The sequence below is a fragment of the Cricetulus griseus genome, chromosome 4 (genome assembly GCF_003668045.3).
Source record: "Cricetulus griseus strain 17A/GY chromosome 4, alternate assembly CriGri-PICRH-1.0, whole genome shotgun sequence".
NCBI classification, from domain to species: Eukaryota; Metazoa; Chordata; class Mammalia; order Rodentia; family Cricetidae; genus Cricetulus; species Cricetulus griseus.
In genome coordinates, this window is record NC_048597.1 from 164,629,006 (window position 1) to 164,646,411 (window position 17,406).

The window sequence follows — 17,406 nt, forward strand, 5'->3', positions numbered from 1 at the left end:
GGAGGGAGGCAGGGAAGGAGAGAGGGAGAGAGGCTAGTAAAATCTTCATTGGTCTAGGTGCTCAGCCCTTACACAAATGCCTGAACTTACACAGGGACTTTGCAAATGAAACATGCCATAAACATCCCTCCCCTCCAGGTCAAGGGCAGAAAGTCAGCAGAGTGTCAGTCAAGCCTCTCTCCCTCAGCTAGAGAGACAAGCCACAAGCCGTGAACAGCTTGCAAGCATTCATTGCCTTCCGTGCTGGGGGGATTTGGCTATGGGGCTCTTAACGAGATCAAGCTGAATCGCACAGTTTCATCCTGTCAAAACGCATTGGAAACCTTTCTTGGGTGATTTATCATGGAAATACACGTGGCGGGGAAGGGGGATTAGAGGAAGCCCAGAAAGCCACTCAGCCTGCAGTGCTCTGCTGGCACCATGCCCACAGTGGCCACGGCTGCTGATGGACACGACTAGGCCGACACTAGACAGATGGGCTCCTGAGAGAAGGCCACCTCCCGAAAATAAATAATCAAGGCCACTTCAAGCAAAGTGTTAACACACTGCAGCCATAGCCAATAAATCCTGGACAAGTAGGTTCCAGTGAGGGAACTGGATTCATTGCAGCCACCACCATTACTTCCCAGCCAGATCATCTAAAACATGGAGTACCTCAGATTTGCTCCCCAAAGTCGATAGCAAACCATCCCTAATTTAAAGCAACATTGTTCATCCACCGTTACCTGAACCTGCTGCTACAGAGAACATTGGGTAAAACACACATATCCAGGAATTTGAAACTATCATCCTGAACCTTCCACACATCTATAAATATTTTCTCCCTTTCTCCCAGCTGTGGGAGCTAATCTCAGGCTAATCCTTATTGTTATGGTGTATCTGTGCCACTGTAGCAATCGGGAGTTCTTGTTAAAAGTAGCATTAACAAATGTGGGCTCAAACACAAAGCAGCTGCCATTTGTCAATGTTGTTTTGTAAAAAGGTGCCAGCTTGCACTGCAGGGCCCTTGAGGGCAGAGACTCATTGTTCCAAGGCTGAGAGCCTGCTCCTTGCCAGGCAGGACGCTGAAAACAAAGACTACAAGGACAGAAAGCAAACAGCTCTGCTCCCAGACCCTAGAATGTAGTGGGGGAGATAGAAAGAGCTAGAAAGGAAGGGACAGAAGAAAAGATCATTTTACATGAGTGAGTGTTGAACTTTGATAGAAGCAAGCCCGGTGTCCTGGGGCACAGCATGTCCAGGAAGACATGTGTCTGCCACTGTAGGCCTATGTGAAGATCTCCTCTCAGGAATATAGTGTAACTAGTGTGTGTGTGTGTGTGTGTGTGTGTGTGTGTGTGTGTGTGTGAGAGAGAGAGAGAGAGAGAGAGAGAGAGAGAGAGAGAGAGACAGACAGACAGACAGACAGACAGACAGAGACAACAGAGACAGAGAACATTTGAGGCCTTACAAGCTTTTCCTTTTGTTTCTTATTTGTTCACATTATCCTTATGAATATAGGGAATTATGTATGTTTTGAGATCTGAAGAATTTGGAAGTTCATTGGCAATGAGGAAAAGGGTACAAAAGCAATGGGTTTCAATTTACCAAGAATGATGATCTGTGTGTGTGTGTGTGTGTGTGTGTGTGTGTGTGTGTGTGTGTGTGTGTACATGGAGGAAGGGAGGGGGAAGGAGAAAAGAGGGAAGGAAGAGAGAGGGGAGAAGGCAGGGAAGGAGGGAGGGAGGGAGGAAGGAAGGGAGGGAGGGAGGGAGAGAGGGAGGGAGGAAGCCCACGCCAGCCTTGAACTCACTGGTAGTAGAGGATGACCTTGAACTCCTGATGCTCCTGTCTCTTCCCCTGACTGCTGTGGTTACAGGTATACTCCATCACATCCAGTTTATGTGTCTCTGGGGATGGAACCCAAGACTTCACAGGTGCTAGGCAAGGATTCTACCAGCTGAACTATATCATCAACCCCTGGTGCCTATAGTTTTCAAAATTACTTTTTAATAATAATTTTTAAAAGACAAAGAAAGTAAATATAGTTTCAACCCTCAAATCCCTGAAAGCCTCAATGTATAGATAGCAGTTAGATTTCTGGGTTTTACATCCAATGAGGAAATAAAGGAAATCATACAAGAATTAGGAACTATTAAAACAAAAGAAACCACTAGAAATAGAACTGCACTTGCCAAATCACAGTGTCCTCTCACTGGGAAGGCAGTCACAGAACACCCCAGACTTACAACTAAGCTTATCCTTTCAGTGTTCTGGGAAGCAGAAGTTGGAAACAGAGTAAGCAGGACTGGGTTCTCTTCTGACGATTCTAGAGGAATTCTGCCCCATGCCTGTACCCTGGCTTCTGCCAGGGCAATTTGTCCTCAGCATCCATTGGCCAGTCTCTGTCCTGGATCCCTGGGTTTTCTCCCAGTGTGGGCCTCTGTGTCAGATTTTCCCCCCTCTTACAAGAACACCAATCCTTGCGCTAGGGCCCACTGTACTCCAGCCTGAACTCAACTTACTTGGTTACATTTTCAAAGACCCTATTCTAACTTAGGTCACATTCCCAGGCTCTGGGATTAGGGTCTTAACATACCTTTAACATAGCAAATACACATTAATGTAAGCCCTGCTCACTTTTCAACCACTCCTCTTATACCAAAGATCAGTTATGTGTCTCCCCAAATTATCCAGGGTAATAAGGGAAGGACAAACAGTAGTAAGACCTAGAAACCTCACTTGCTAGCTACCTCTTTTATCTCATTTCTCATCTCGAACCTAAGGAACTCCCACAGCAGTGAGGAATCTATACAGCTACAAACAAAGAGGTAAGGTTTCTTTTCTGAGCTTTTAGCTGAACAACCATGTGAGCTACCACCTACCCACTATTGTACATGCCAAAGTGTGTGTGTGCACACATGCCCAGGGGTGTTGTGCCTGATTGCCACACATCTGAAATGGCTCTGGTGCTCCTTTATTTGTGCTATTTGGTTCTTCTGCAGAAACTTGGCCTTCTAGAACACTGAGAATCCTGAACAACACATCTTTTTTCTTACTCAGCAACACACATTGCTAGCTAAAAGGTGAACAGAGTGCTAAAAGTAATATATAATTTGCTTTTTAACAAATGGCAGAGGAGTGATAGAGCAATCATGTTTTATGAAGGAAAGATTAATTACAGTGGGAACAAACATAGCATGTACCCAGTTTTAAGCTTTCATAACAGCAGATGTCACTAACACCTCTGGGTGTCTATTCAGTGTTTGCCCCCTTCCTGTTCTTAATTGTAGCTTGAAATAATGACAGTTGAGGAAACTTAGGTTGGTACTAAAGTCATCCCAAAGCTTGATTTACAGACAGTCACCTCCCACTTGGCAGCAACTTGGAGTAGCTGCGGCTGTGAGAAGTCTGGCAGATTTTGCCCTTGAGGTTAAGGTATTAAACAAAATGAAAACTAATCTCACTTCAGTGAAGTGTGGCACTTAAAAGTTGAATGTTTGAGCGACAATCTTGTAAAGTGTCTCCCTTTAAAAATGATTTTATTAGGGTAATTAAACATGTAGAAAATGATGCCATCTTTCTGCTGCTGTACAAGGCTCTATTCTAGTCTCCCTTGATCTCTGGAGCTAAATAAATCTATACATAGCCATCCCTGGTATATATTTCACTCATTATCTCTATATATAGATCTGTAGATAGGATATTTCCTGTCAACACAGGTCACACTCTATTCACAGGGGGATTACTACTTAAAACCTGAAACTGTAAATTCTTTTAATAGTTCACAGAGCCAGACATGGAAGTGAAAAGTCAGAAGTACTCTTTGGGTACCATGGCTGTACATCTATTTCCTTACCCACTCAGCAAATTCTTACCAAGGATTCATCACACACACACACACACACACACACACACACACACACACACACACAGACACACACACACACACACACACACCACACACACAGAGAGAGAGAGAGAGAGAGAGAGAGAGAGAGAGAGAGAGGAGAGAGAGATACACTGTTGTGAGTTTAATAACAACAAAAAGAAAGGTTCTCCATTCATTAAGACTTAAACATAATGGGAGAAGACCCCCCCTCTCCTGGGCTCCATACTATGGTCCACAGCTCCAGAAGCCTTATGGGAAAACAGGCTGGTCCTAGGAACCCCAAATAAGACACTGTCCACCACCCATTAAACCCCTTTAAACCTGCCCAACAATCCCAGACTGCACCTCATCCCCACTGCCCCCCCCACCAGCTCCACAACTTCAGAAGAAGACTTAATTAAGTTTTACTGGAGCACAGGCTGGATCTAGGGGCTCCAGCACCAACAGCTGTACTGGAGGCCAAGCTGGACCTAGGAACCCCACAGGCCAGACCAGATCTAGGGATTCCAGTCTTTACCCCCTCCCCTGGGCTCCATATCCTGGTCTACAACTTTGGAAGAGGTCTTCAGCCTTACCAGAGGCCAGGTCAGATCTAGGGACCCATAGCCCCAAAAAACACAGAGGGGAACACCCTACTGAACCTGAAGACATGCTAGTCACAAGAACCCTTGGCCATTTAGGCCACAAGCACAGAGAGGAAAGAGAAAAAAACAAACAAAAAACTAAACAAAACATCCAGCCAACAAAGACAAATGCAGGAATCAATACCTAGACCTATAATCATCCCAAATCCATATGCCTAAAAGCCAGTGTAAGAACACAATCAATAATAGAAACGGCAGAGCCAGAGCCCAGCTATCCTACAACAGCAAGACCTGAACAATCCAACCCAGCTGAAGCAAACAAAAATGACCTTAAATTTACTTTATGAAGGTTATGGAGGACCTTAAAGAGGATATGAACAAATCCCTTAAAGATATCAAGGAAAAGATAAACAAAAATTTGGAAGAAATCAGTAAGTCCCTAAAAGAAAACCAAGAAAAAACAAACAGATAAAGGAAACTGTTCAAGACCTGAAAATGGAAATAAAAGCAATAAAGAAAACACAAATGGAGGGAATCCTGGAAATGGAAAATTTGGGTAAGTGAACAGGAACTACAGACGCAAGCATCACCAACAGAATATGAGAGTTGGAAGAGAGAATCTCGGGTGTTGAAAACATCATAGAGGAAATAGATCCATCAGTCAAAGAAAATGTTAAATATAAAATATTTCTAACACAAAACATCCAGGAATCTGGGACAGTATGAAAAGACCAAACATAAGAATAGTAGGACTAGAAGGAGGAGGCCAGCTCAAAAACCCAGAGGATATATTTAACAAAACCATATAAGAAAATTTCCCAACCTAAATAAGGACATGCCTAAAAGGTACAAGAAGCTAACAGAATACTGATAGATTGGATCAGAAAAGAAAATGCCCTTGGCACATAGTAATCAAAACACTAAGCATACAGAACATAGAAAGAATATTAAAAATGGCAAGGGAAAAGGCAAATAACATATAAAAGCTGACCTATTAGAATCATACCTGACTTCTCAAAAGAGACCCTAAAATCCAGAAGTTCCTAGACTAATGCCTTGCAGACTCTAAGAGACCACGGATGCCAACCCAGACTACCATACCCAGCAACACTGTCAATCACCATAGATGGAGAAAACAAGGTATTTCATGACAAAGTTAAAATTAAATAATATACATCCACATACCCAGCCCTATAAAAGGTACACTATAATGAAAGTTCCAACCCCAGAAAGTTAACTACACCCACAAAAACACAGGCAATAAATAATCTCAGATAAGCAAAGCCCAAAGAAGGGAAACACATAGGCTCTCCCACCTCCTCTCTCTTTCTCTCTCTGTCTCTCTGTCTCTCTGTCTGTCTCTGTCTCTGTCTCTGTCTCTCTCTCTCTCTCTCTCTCTCTCTCTCTCTCTCTCTCTCTCTCTCTGGAACTAACAATCATTGATCATTAATATCCCTCAATATCAATTGATTCAATTTGCCAACAAAAAGACACAAGTTAATGGATTGGATATGAAAACAGGATACAACATTGTGCTGCATAAAAGAAACACACCTCAGCATCAAATATCAACATAGTAAAGGATTGGAAAAAGATTTTTCAATCAAATGGATCTAAGGTGTAGCTATCCTAATATCTAAGAAAATAGACTTCTAACCAAAATTAATCAAAAGATATAGAGAAGAAAATCTCATATTCATCAAAGGAAAAATCCACCAAGATAATGTCTCAGTTGTGAACATCTATGCCCCTAATGTAAGGGCACCCACATTTGTAAACAAACAAACAAATTACTAAAGCTTAAATCACACATTGAACCCCACACAATGATAGTAAGAGACTTTAACACCCCAATCTCACCAATGGACAGGTCATCCAGACAGAAACTAAACAGAGAACTAACAGAACTGACAGATATTATGCCTTAAATGAGCCTAACATATCTACAAAGCATTTCACCCAAACTTGAAAGAATATACCTTCTTCTCAGCACTTCATGGAACCTTATCTGAAGTGACCATATACTCAGCCAGTAAATCCGTAGCCCTCCTATATATGAACAAAAATACAGGATAGCTAAAACAATCCTGTACAATAAAAGAACTTCTAGAGGTATCACCATCTCTGATTTCAAGCTCTGCTACAGAGCTAATGTAATAAAATCTTTGGCTTAATATTATAAAATGTGTAAGCCAAAATTTGATAAGGAAGCCACAATGGAAAAAAAGAAAGCATCTTCAACAAATGGTGTTGGTCGAAATGGATGTCATGACATGTAGAAGAATGCAAATCAATCCATATTTATCACCCTGCACAAAACTCAAGTCCAAGTGGATCAAAGACCTCAACATAAAACCACTGAACCCGATAGAAGGGAAAGTGGGGAATAATCTGGAACACACTGGCGCAAGAGACAACTTCCTAAATAGAACACCAATAGTACATGCTGTAAGGTGGACAATTAATAAATGGGACCTCAAGAAATTGAAAAGCTTCTGTAAAGCAAAGGACATGGTCAATAACACAAAACAGCAGCCCATAGAATGGGGAAAGACCTTCACAAACCCCACATCTGATTTCCAAAATATATAAAAACCTCAAGAAACTGATATCAACAAACCAAATAATCCAATTTAAAAATGGAGTACAAATATAAACAGAATTCTCAACAGAAGAATCTCAAATAGCCAAGAAACACTTAAGGAGATATTTACCATCCTTATCCATCAGGGAAATGCAAATCAAAATTTCTCTGAGATTCCATCTTACACCTGTCAGAATGGCTAAGATTAAAAAAAATGCAAGCAACAGCTCATGCTGGAGAGGATATGGAACAAGAGGAACACTCTTCCATTGGTGGTAGGAGTACAAGCTTGTATAGCCATTTTGGAAGTCTGTGTGGTTTCTCAGAAAACTGGGAATCAACCTATACCTCAAAACCCAGCTATACCACTCCTGGGCATATACCCAAAGGATGCTCAGTCATACCACAAGGACACTTGCTCAACAATATTCATAGCAGCTTTATTTGTAATAGTTAGATTCTGAAAACAACCTAGATGTCCCTCAACAGAGGAATGGACAAAAAAAAAGTGGTATAATTATACAATGGAGTATTACTCAGGTGTTACAAAACAATGACATCATGAAATTTGTAGGCAAATGGATAGAACTAGAAAAAAATCATTCTGAGTGAGGTAACGCAGACAAAGAAAGACAAACATGGTATTTACTCACTCATAAGTGGATATTAGCTGTAAAATAAAGGATAACTATGCTACAATCCACAAACCCAGAGAGACTAGGTAACAAAGATAGTTCATGAAGGACACCAAGATCTTCCTGGGATGGGGAATAGAAGTGTACTGAGGATAGGTGGGGATGAGAACATGACTGACCAGGTTCAGGGAGCATGGAGGGGCATGAGTGAGAATGCTGAGGGGGACTTCTGGGGATGGGGTTGGATAGAAGGGCACCCTGGTGTTGGAAGCCATAAGTCAAGGGGCCATCCAGAGCAGTGGGAAATTACAGGTCCTTGAAAGACCTGCCACCTGGCAACTGCCACCACGGGCTGTTCTATCCCAGGAGGAGATAAGCAGCCCCGAGAACTAGGAACATAAGATGTTCCCAGGCAGCAGACGTTCTTCAGATAGCTGCTTACACAAAACACCAGAGATACTAACCACAGTAAGGCACTCCCATCCTGCTATATTCCTATATAAGTCCTACTGTTCCTTCAATAAACTGAGACCTTGACAACAGAATCTTGCTTGGTCTCTTTTCTTTCTCTCACCCATGATTCAGGCAGTACCTCTTCAGATCCTGGAATAACTGGACCTGCCGGACGGGTCACCCTGGAGCAGGGAAATCTCCCAACAGTCTATGGGGAGGACCCAAGCTTAGACTCTTAACAATAGTGGATAAGTAGCCTGAAGTGGCCATCTCCTGTGACCAGATTGGTGCCTGGCCCAATTGTCATGAGAGAAGTATCATTCAGCAATTGATGGAGGCAGATGCAGAGACCCACAGCAAAACATTAGGCAGAGTTTGGGGATCCTATGGAGGAGGAGAAATGAATGTCGGAGCTAGAGAGGTTAAGGACACCACACAATCAACTAATTTAGGCTCATAGGGGCTGGCAGAGACTGGACAGACAACCAGGGAGCCTGCATGGGAATGACCTAGGCAATGTACATATATGTTACAGTTGTGTAGCTTGATCTTCTTGTAGGACTTTTAACAGCAGGAACAGGGGCTGTCTCCAACTCTTTTACTGGATCACCTTGCCCAGTGTAAGAGGTGCTAGTCCTACTCCAACTTGATACACCATGTTTTATTGATTCTCATACAAGACCTGCCCTTTCCTGGAGACAGAAGAGGAGGGAATTGGAGGATGGGAACGGCAGTGGGGGGACTGGGAAGGGAGGATGGGGGAATGTCGTGGCTGGGATATAAAATAAATAGACAAAATAATAATAATAATAATAATAATAATAATAATAATAATAATGTGGGAGAAGCATATCTTCCTGCTTCCAGCAGTGCAGCAGACTGAGCTCCTAAGTACAGCAGGTCCAGTATCATCAATAAGAACAAGCTGAAATACACTACATCCCTGCTTGGTTCCCATTGCAACTGCTCACTTCCTTCATAAAATGTCATGGCTCTATTATTCTGCTGCCATTTTGTGGCATGTCATCCACCTTTCATATCTGGTTTAAGTCAGAAACTTCCATGTACAGTAGAAGCCAAGGGTGACTGGGAGACAAGAGCCCACCAAGACCAAGAGACTAAGGGTTTTGAAACCATCCAAAAAGTCGTGTGACATTAGTCCTGTCCAGGGATTCTTAACCCTGAAGGGTGTCAATGTTCAGATTACTTATGTAAGGAAATTATATAAATTTGAATAGAAAAAAATCACATCTTATTTTCATATTAAAATTCCTTATTGTCTAGAATTTAAACAACAAATGACAGCAGTTGGAGCATTTGCTGCCTTTGCCTACAGAATAAATCATAGATGTTTCATATTATATCAGGGTTCTGCAGAAAACCTTGAAATCATACCTATGCTCATTATTACTGTTTTGCAATTACAGCAGTTATTAGGCAAATCACTAAACCATGTAATTTTTAAAATCATACATATTAATACATCAAACATTTGATTTTTAGTACTTTCATAATTACACTTTAATATATAATTATAATAATTCATAATACCAAAAATTCTACAAACTCAAAATATTCCAAAGTGATGCATCTGCTTCAGAAGATTTCCAGAAGAAACCAGACATTAGCATCACTGAAAAAAATGAGCTAGAAAAAAGGTGACTTCCAGTAAAGAGATCCTCTAAAGAAAACTACATCTCTGCTCTAACTGTGGAAGAAAAATTAAATAAAATATTAACACTAATGCCATTTGTCACTGAAGAATTTATTATCTGGGGCAGGACAGATGGCTCGGTTGGAGCCCTTACAGCCCTTTCAGAGGCTCGAAGTTCCCAGGACCCAGGCAGGGCAGCTCACAGCCATCTTAACTCCAGATCCAGAAGAAGCTAGAGACTCTGACCTGGATGGGCACCAGCATTCATGTATGTAAACCCACATAAAGGAACACACACACATGCACATATACACTTGTGCAGGAGCACACATACACTTGTGCAGGCGCGCGCACACACACACACGTTCATGTGCACACATACATGCACACATGTTCATGTGCACACATACATACATACACACATGCACACATATGTACATGCACATATGCACACACCCATGTGCGTGAGCACACATAAACACAGAATGGCAAAAAAGGAAAACAAAAGGAATTTATGACCCACAGTCAGAGATCTATTCAATTAAAAACCAAAAGATGAGAAAACAAAACAAAGTATGACCTCACTGCTTATGACCTGAGATGTGTGGAACAAACACACCTTATTTCTCTCTGGGCAGAAGTATCAAAACTCTCCCCTAAGATTTCTCACACACTATGTTTAGGTAATGAGCTCAAAATACAAATTATTAAATAGATAGTGTCATAAACAAGAGTAGAAAAAGAAAAAAAAAACAATAAAAGTAGTTTAGCGTTGCCCCTCATCCCAGGGCATAAGATACTGGCATTATCTAATTTAGAATTGTAATAACTGCATAAAATATATAAAGGAATAAAATAATGGGATTAAAGGTTAACAAGAGTTAGGCTACTAGAAATTAACAATTTATAGTAAAACAAATGAAACTTGTGAATATTTATAAAAATACAATTTAAGGACTTGGGGAATGGTCAGTGGGTAATGTGTTTTCTGCACAAGCATAAAGATCTGAGTTCAAATCCCCAGTACCCACCCAGCATAGCAGAGTTTATCTGTGACACCAGCAATGGAAGGCAGATCATGGAAGCTCACTGACCTAGCCAATCAGTGAGCTCCAGGTTTAGTGAGAAAACCTGGCCCCCTAAAAAAAAAACACAGAGTGTGACAGAGGAAGACATATGACATTGACTTCTGTACTCCAGGAAAGTGCACACATATAAGCATGTACACATGCATATAACACATACACACACACACACACACACACACACACACACACACACACACACAAATACAATTTAAAATTTAAATTATAGTAACTGGGATGTAGACTCAAACTAGACTTAAGATCTAAAGTTGATATTTTAATCTAATTAGACATGGGTAAAAAGATAATTATGATATTGGGAAATATTTCCTAATAATGCTTAAGTCAAAGATTAAACAGTTATGAAAATTTAAATACATTTAAATTAAATCAAAATACACTTAAATTAAGTAATACATCATGAAACTTGGGAATGTCAAAGGAATCATTTGGGGAAATCTAATATTTTGTATGTTGAGTGGAGAAGAAAAAGGATAAAATTTAAAGTTTAATACTTAGAAGAAAATTAAAATGGAGTAATTTTTATAGATAAGTCATTCTAGACTTTAATAAATCTGTGTTCTGGGGACCTTTGAGGTACCTCATTGGAATATATTGGAATCTCAAGTTCTTCAAAAACTATTTCTGGAGGTCTGAGAAATGTTTCTGAGGGTAAATTCTGTGCAGCCAACCCTGAGGATCCAATTTCTGACCCCCCCCAGAACCCACATAAAAGCTGATGCACTAGTGTACTTGTCTGTAATCCCTGCTCCCCTACAGGGATGTGAAAGGCAAAGATAGGCAAATCGGGAAGCTACTGGGCACCTCAGCAACACAACATCAATGAGACCTGACCTCAAACACTGTGAAAGACAGGGATTGACACGCAGAGGTGTCCTCTCACAGACAGTGGAAAATGGAAAAGATAGGTTAGTACATATGCTACTGACAAATGCCTCTGGAAAAAAGCAATTCACCACACGTGACTCACAAAGAAATAGAAAGTCTGTAAAGTACTATATACAGATGACACATCTGTGGAGAAAGAAATCAGAGAAACATCACCCTTTACAATTGCCACAGAGAAGATAAAATACCTGGGGCTAACGCTAACCAAAAAAGTGAAATACCTGTACCATAAGAATTTTGAGTCTCTAAAGAAAGAAATTAAAGAAGATACCAGAAAATGGAAAGATTTCCCATGCTCTTGGATAGGTAGGATCAACATAGCAAAAATGGCAATCTTGCCAAAAGCAATCTACAGTTTCAATGCAATCCCCATCAAAATACTGGCACAATTCTTCACAGACCTTGAAAGAACAATTATCAACTTTATATGGAAAAACAAAAGACCCAGGATAGCCAAAACAATCCTGTACAATAAAGGAACTTCCGGAGGCATCATCATCCCTGACTTCAAGCTCTATTACAGAGCTATAGTCCTGAATACAGCTTGGTATTGGCACAAAAATAGACAGGTAGACCAGTGGAATAGAGTTGAAAACGCTGATATTAACCCACACACCTACGAACACCTCATTTTTGACAAAGAAGCTAAAGTTATACAATGGAATAAAGAGAGCATCTTCGACAAATGGTGCTGGCATAACTGGTTGCAGACATGTAGAAGACTGCAGATAGACCCAAGCCTATCATCTTGCACAAAACTTAAGTCAAAATGGATCAAAGACCTCAACATAAATCCAGCCACACTGAACCTATTAGAAGACAAAGTGGGAAATACCCTTGAATTACTTGGTACAGGAGACCACTTCCGGAACATAACACCAGTAGCACAGACACCGAGATCAACAATTGATAAATGGGACCTCCTGAAACTGAGAAGCTTCTCTAAGGCAAAGGACACAGTCAGCAAGACAAAACGACAGCCCACAGATTGGGAAAAAGATATTCACCAACCCCACATCTGACAGAGGACTGATGTCTAAAATATACAAAGAACTCAAGAAGCTAGTCTCCAAAACACCAAACAATCCAATTAAAAAGTGGAATACAGAACTAAATAGACAATTCTCAATAGAGGAATCTCAACTGGCTGAAAGACACATAAGAAAGTGCTCAACATCCTTAGCCATCAGGGAAATGCAAATCAAAACAACTCTGAGATAGCATCTTACTCCTGTCAGAATGGCTAAAATCAAAAACACCAAGGACAGTTTATGCTGGAGAGGATGTGGAGAAAAGGAAACACTCCTCCACTGCTGGTGGGAGTGCCAACTTGTACAGCCATGTTAGAAATCAGTATGGCGACTCCATGGGAATCAGTCTACCACAAGATCCAGCAATTCCACTCCTAGGCATATACCCAAAAGAAGCACATTCATACAACAAGGACATCTGTTCAACAATGTTCATAGCAGCACTATTTGTAATAGCCAGAAAGTAGAAGCAGCCTAGATGCCCCTCAACTGAAGAATGGATAGAGAAAATGTGGTACATTTACACAATGGAGTACCACTAGGCAGAAAAAAACAATGGAATCTTGAAATTTTCAGGAAAATGGATGGAACTAGAAGAAACCATTCTGAGCGAGGTAATCCAATCACAAAAAGACAAACATGGTATGTACTCAGTCATATGTGAATTTTAGACATAGGGTAAAGGATTACCAGCCTACAATCCACACTGCCAGAGAAGCTAGTAAACAAGGAGGACCCTAAGAGAGACATACATGGTACCCTGGAGAAGGGGAAAGAGTCAAGATCTCCTGAGCAAATTGGGAGCACAAAAAGAGGGAGGAGGGAGCTAGGAGAATGAGAAAGGGAGAAGAGGAAGGGTGCCGAGGACATGAGGGAACAGAAATGTTGAGTCAGGGGAAGAATAGAAGATAACAAGAATGGAGATACCATAATAGAGGGAGACATTTTAGGTTTACAGAGAAATCAGGCACTAGGGAAATGTCTGGAGATCTACAAAGATGACACCAGCTAACAATCTAAGGAACAGAGGAGAGGCTCCCTTAAATGCCCTCCCCTGATAATGAGATTGATGACTGACTTATATGTTACCTGATAGCCTTCATCCAGCAGCTGGTGGAAGTAGAAGCAGACACCCACAGCTAAACACTGAACTGAACTGGAACCCAGTTGCAGAGAAGGACGAGTGATGAGCAAAGGGGTCCAGACCAGGCTGGTGAAACCCACAGAAACAGCTGACCTGAACATCGGGGAGCTCTTGGTCCCCAGACTGATAGCTGGGATACCAGCATGGGATTTATCCAGACCCCAGGAACATGGGTTTCAGTGAGGAAACCTCAGAAATCTACAGGACCTCCTGTAGTAGTTCAATACTTATCCCTAGCATAGGAGTGGACTTTGGGAGCCCATTCCACATAGAGGGATACTCCCTGAGCCAAGACATACAGGGATGGGCCTAGGCCCTATCCCAAAGGATACGAAAGACTCTGATGACACTCTATGGAAGGCCTCACCAGCCAGGGGGAGCAGAAAGGATATGTGATAGGTAGGGTTTTAGTTGGGGGTTGGTAGGGGAGGAGGAGAGTGAGAGGGAACTGGGATTGATATGTAAAACAATCTTGTTTCTAATTCAAATTAAAAAAACAGCTGCAAAAAAAAGAAAGAAAGTCTGTGAAGTTCTATATTCAATTAAAAAACTGAACTAGTAAATGTTTTCTTAGATGATATGTGAGGTGGATAATAATCACCTGGATATAAACATTGCATGATGTACGTAGACATCAAAATATCAAGGTATAACATATAAATGCACATATATAGTATTTCAATTTAAAATAGAATTAAAGGCCAGTGGTACAAACCTTTAATCCCAGTACTCAGGATGCTGAGGCAGAAGCCGGAAGATTTCTGTGATTTCAAGGCCAGCTTGGTTTACATAGCGAGTTCTAGGACAGCCAGGATTAAGATGGATACCCTGTCTGAAAAGAAAATAAAAAAGAAAGAAATTAAATTTAAAAAAATCATTCCATAAATAATGAAAAAAGGGTAGGAATTATATCTTAAAGTCTTCTAGGAAATACAAACAAGAAACAGTCTCAGTTTCCATATATATAAAAAAATATTGTCTTGGTATCAGAAGTTATGAAAAGTGCTGGGTGGTGGTGGTGCTTATCTTTAATTCCAGAGCTTGGGAGGCAGGTGGACTTCTGAGTCGAGGTCAGCCTGGTCAACAGAACAAGTTCCAGGACAACACGGAGAAACCTGACTCAGAAAAAAAAATGGAAAAGAAGGTAAAAGAAAAGGCTGGGCCAATCCCTTCCCCAGGCATCTAAAAGATGCTGTAGGTTGAATCTAGCCATGGATGTAAATGACATCATGGCCTGTCTGAGTCCATTCCAGGAACACAGTTTGATTTAACACCCAATAATGTAACTCCTCACATTCATATGTTAAAAGAGAAACATCATTTCATTATCTCAATAGATGGAGAAAGATCTTTCAATGAAATTTAATCATTTAATACAGGTGTTTAAACAAGACAGCAATTTCATTAACCTCCAACTACAGAGACACATAGAAAACATTTCAAGTCGGGATATTAGGGATATTCTATATAAAGCACAGAACAATGTACATTAATAGACAGACATTAGTGTTACATTGCCACTACAGTAAGAAAACGAGAAGTCATTGTGAGGGCAAGGGGAGGGTTTGCCAATTTTGCACCCTACCCCTACCCTGCTACCCTGCTCCTGCTCTGACCTCTGGTAAACAACAGCAATCCATATTACAATATGATGACCAGCACCCTTCAAAACGACTATGTAAGGACATAAACAGTCCAGCAGAAAAACTTTACACTAGGCTAGAACCTTAAGCTAGCTTTAGTACACATTAAGAAGACAATGTATATGCCTGGCATGCAGGTGACACTCCTTATTCAAAGTCCTGACATGCTCTAGTTGGTGACAAGGGATGCAGCCCAATAACCAGCATTGTAGTTCAGTCTCCACCTGTCCCATACAAGTTTGTTGAGCATTTCAAGCCAACAGGAGTCAGGTCTTCACAGAGGCCTGCAGCAGTCTCATTGCTGGCACTTCTCCCCCAGCAATAGCTTTTGGTGGTGAAAAGCCAAATGCCATTTAGACATGATCCACCAGTGCTTAGCTGCTTATTTCCACCTTGAAGTGTTTACTCCAGCACTCATGCTTTTAAAATCAAGAGGGAACTGCACTAAATAAAAGACTTTAATTGAACCAGGTGTTGGTGGTGCATACCTTTAATCCCAGCACTCGGGAGGCAGGGGCAGTCAGATCTCTGTGAGTTCAAGGCCCACCTGGTCTCCAGAGTGAGTGCCAGGATAGTCTCCAAAGCTACACAGAGAAACCCTGTCTCGAAAAACAAAAACAAAAACAAAAAAAAAAAAACAAAAAGACTTTAATTGTGTTAGGAATAGTTTGCTGCTCAAAGTGATATTTGAGCTGTATGAAAAAAAAGATTGGCAGGATGCCATTTGTACGTCTGTGTTAACAAATAAGATCTGCTCCCCCTCCCCATCCTTTTACTTTCAAGTTAATGTGAATGTATCTAAAAGTAAGAACGAATTAAGATAAGAAGGTATTATTTGGATGGAAGGACTTGAAAGTGTGTCTTATGATCCTAGAACCCTGATGGGTATTTGCCTTTCTTTGCTGTATGTTTCTCTAGAGTAATTTATAGCAAGCTGTGCTCATCTGAACATGAATACAGAGGCCACTTTTGCAGGGGGTAAGATGATGTTATTGCCCTATGATCAAAAGCAGCGATCAAGCCAGGTGTGGTGGTGCATGCATCCAATCCCAGCTTTCTGGAGACTGGGGAGGGAGGAACGTGAGTTTAAGGACAGCCTGGTGTACGCAGGGGATCCTGACTAGAAAAGGATGATTGGTGATGAATTATAGCTGGCCTAATCACATGATTTTCAGTAGTCTTTGATGCTTTTCGATGCTTTCCCTTAATAACAAAGGAAGATAGAGCTGAGGCCTTACTAAAACAAGGCCCCAGTTGACCCCAAGCTCAGAAATGGAAAACTGGGAACCTAACTAGTAAGTGGGAGATATTGCCAGTAAATTACAATCACAGTGCAGATGATACTGGTTGAGAGCCATAGTCAAGGGTCAGGCTGAAAGCTCCAAAAACAAATACAGCCAGAATTGGAGGTGGGAAGAGCAAGGAACAAAACTGGGGCATGAAGCAAAAACTGACCATTTTTTTTATCTGTTGAGAGACTCACGAAGAGCGCTGTGATTCTGTGGCTTATAGGTTTGGAATCCTGTCCTGATGCACTATCGCTGCTACCAGATCCCCTACACATGTTAAAGGGATCAACCCAGAGATGAAATCTGTCAGAAACATCCAAAATGATTATTTATAAAACAATGAGCAGAAAAATTGAATGGCATTAGCCAAGGTTTCACAGGAAGGTTTCACTGTAGGGCAACCTCTGATGAAAACACCCAATGAATGGTTCTGCCACAGCTACCAGGGCTAATCACAGAATGAAAATAAAATAAGTGAGCTATTCAAGGCTGTTTTGTTTATGAGCAGCAAAGTCGCAGTCTGA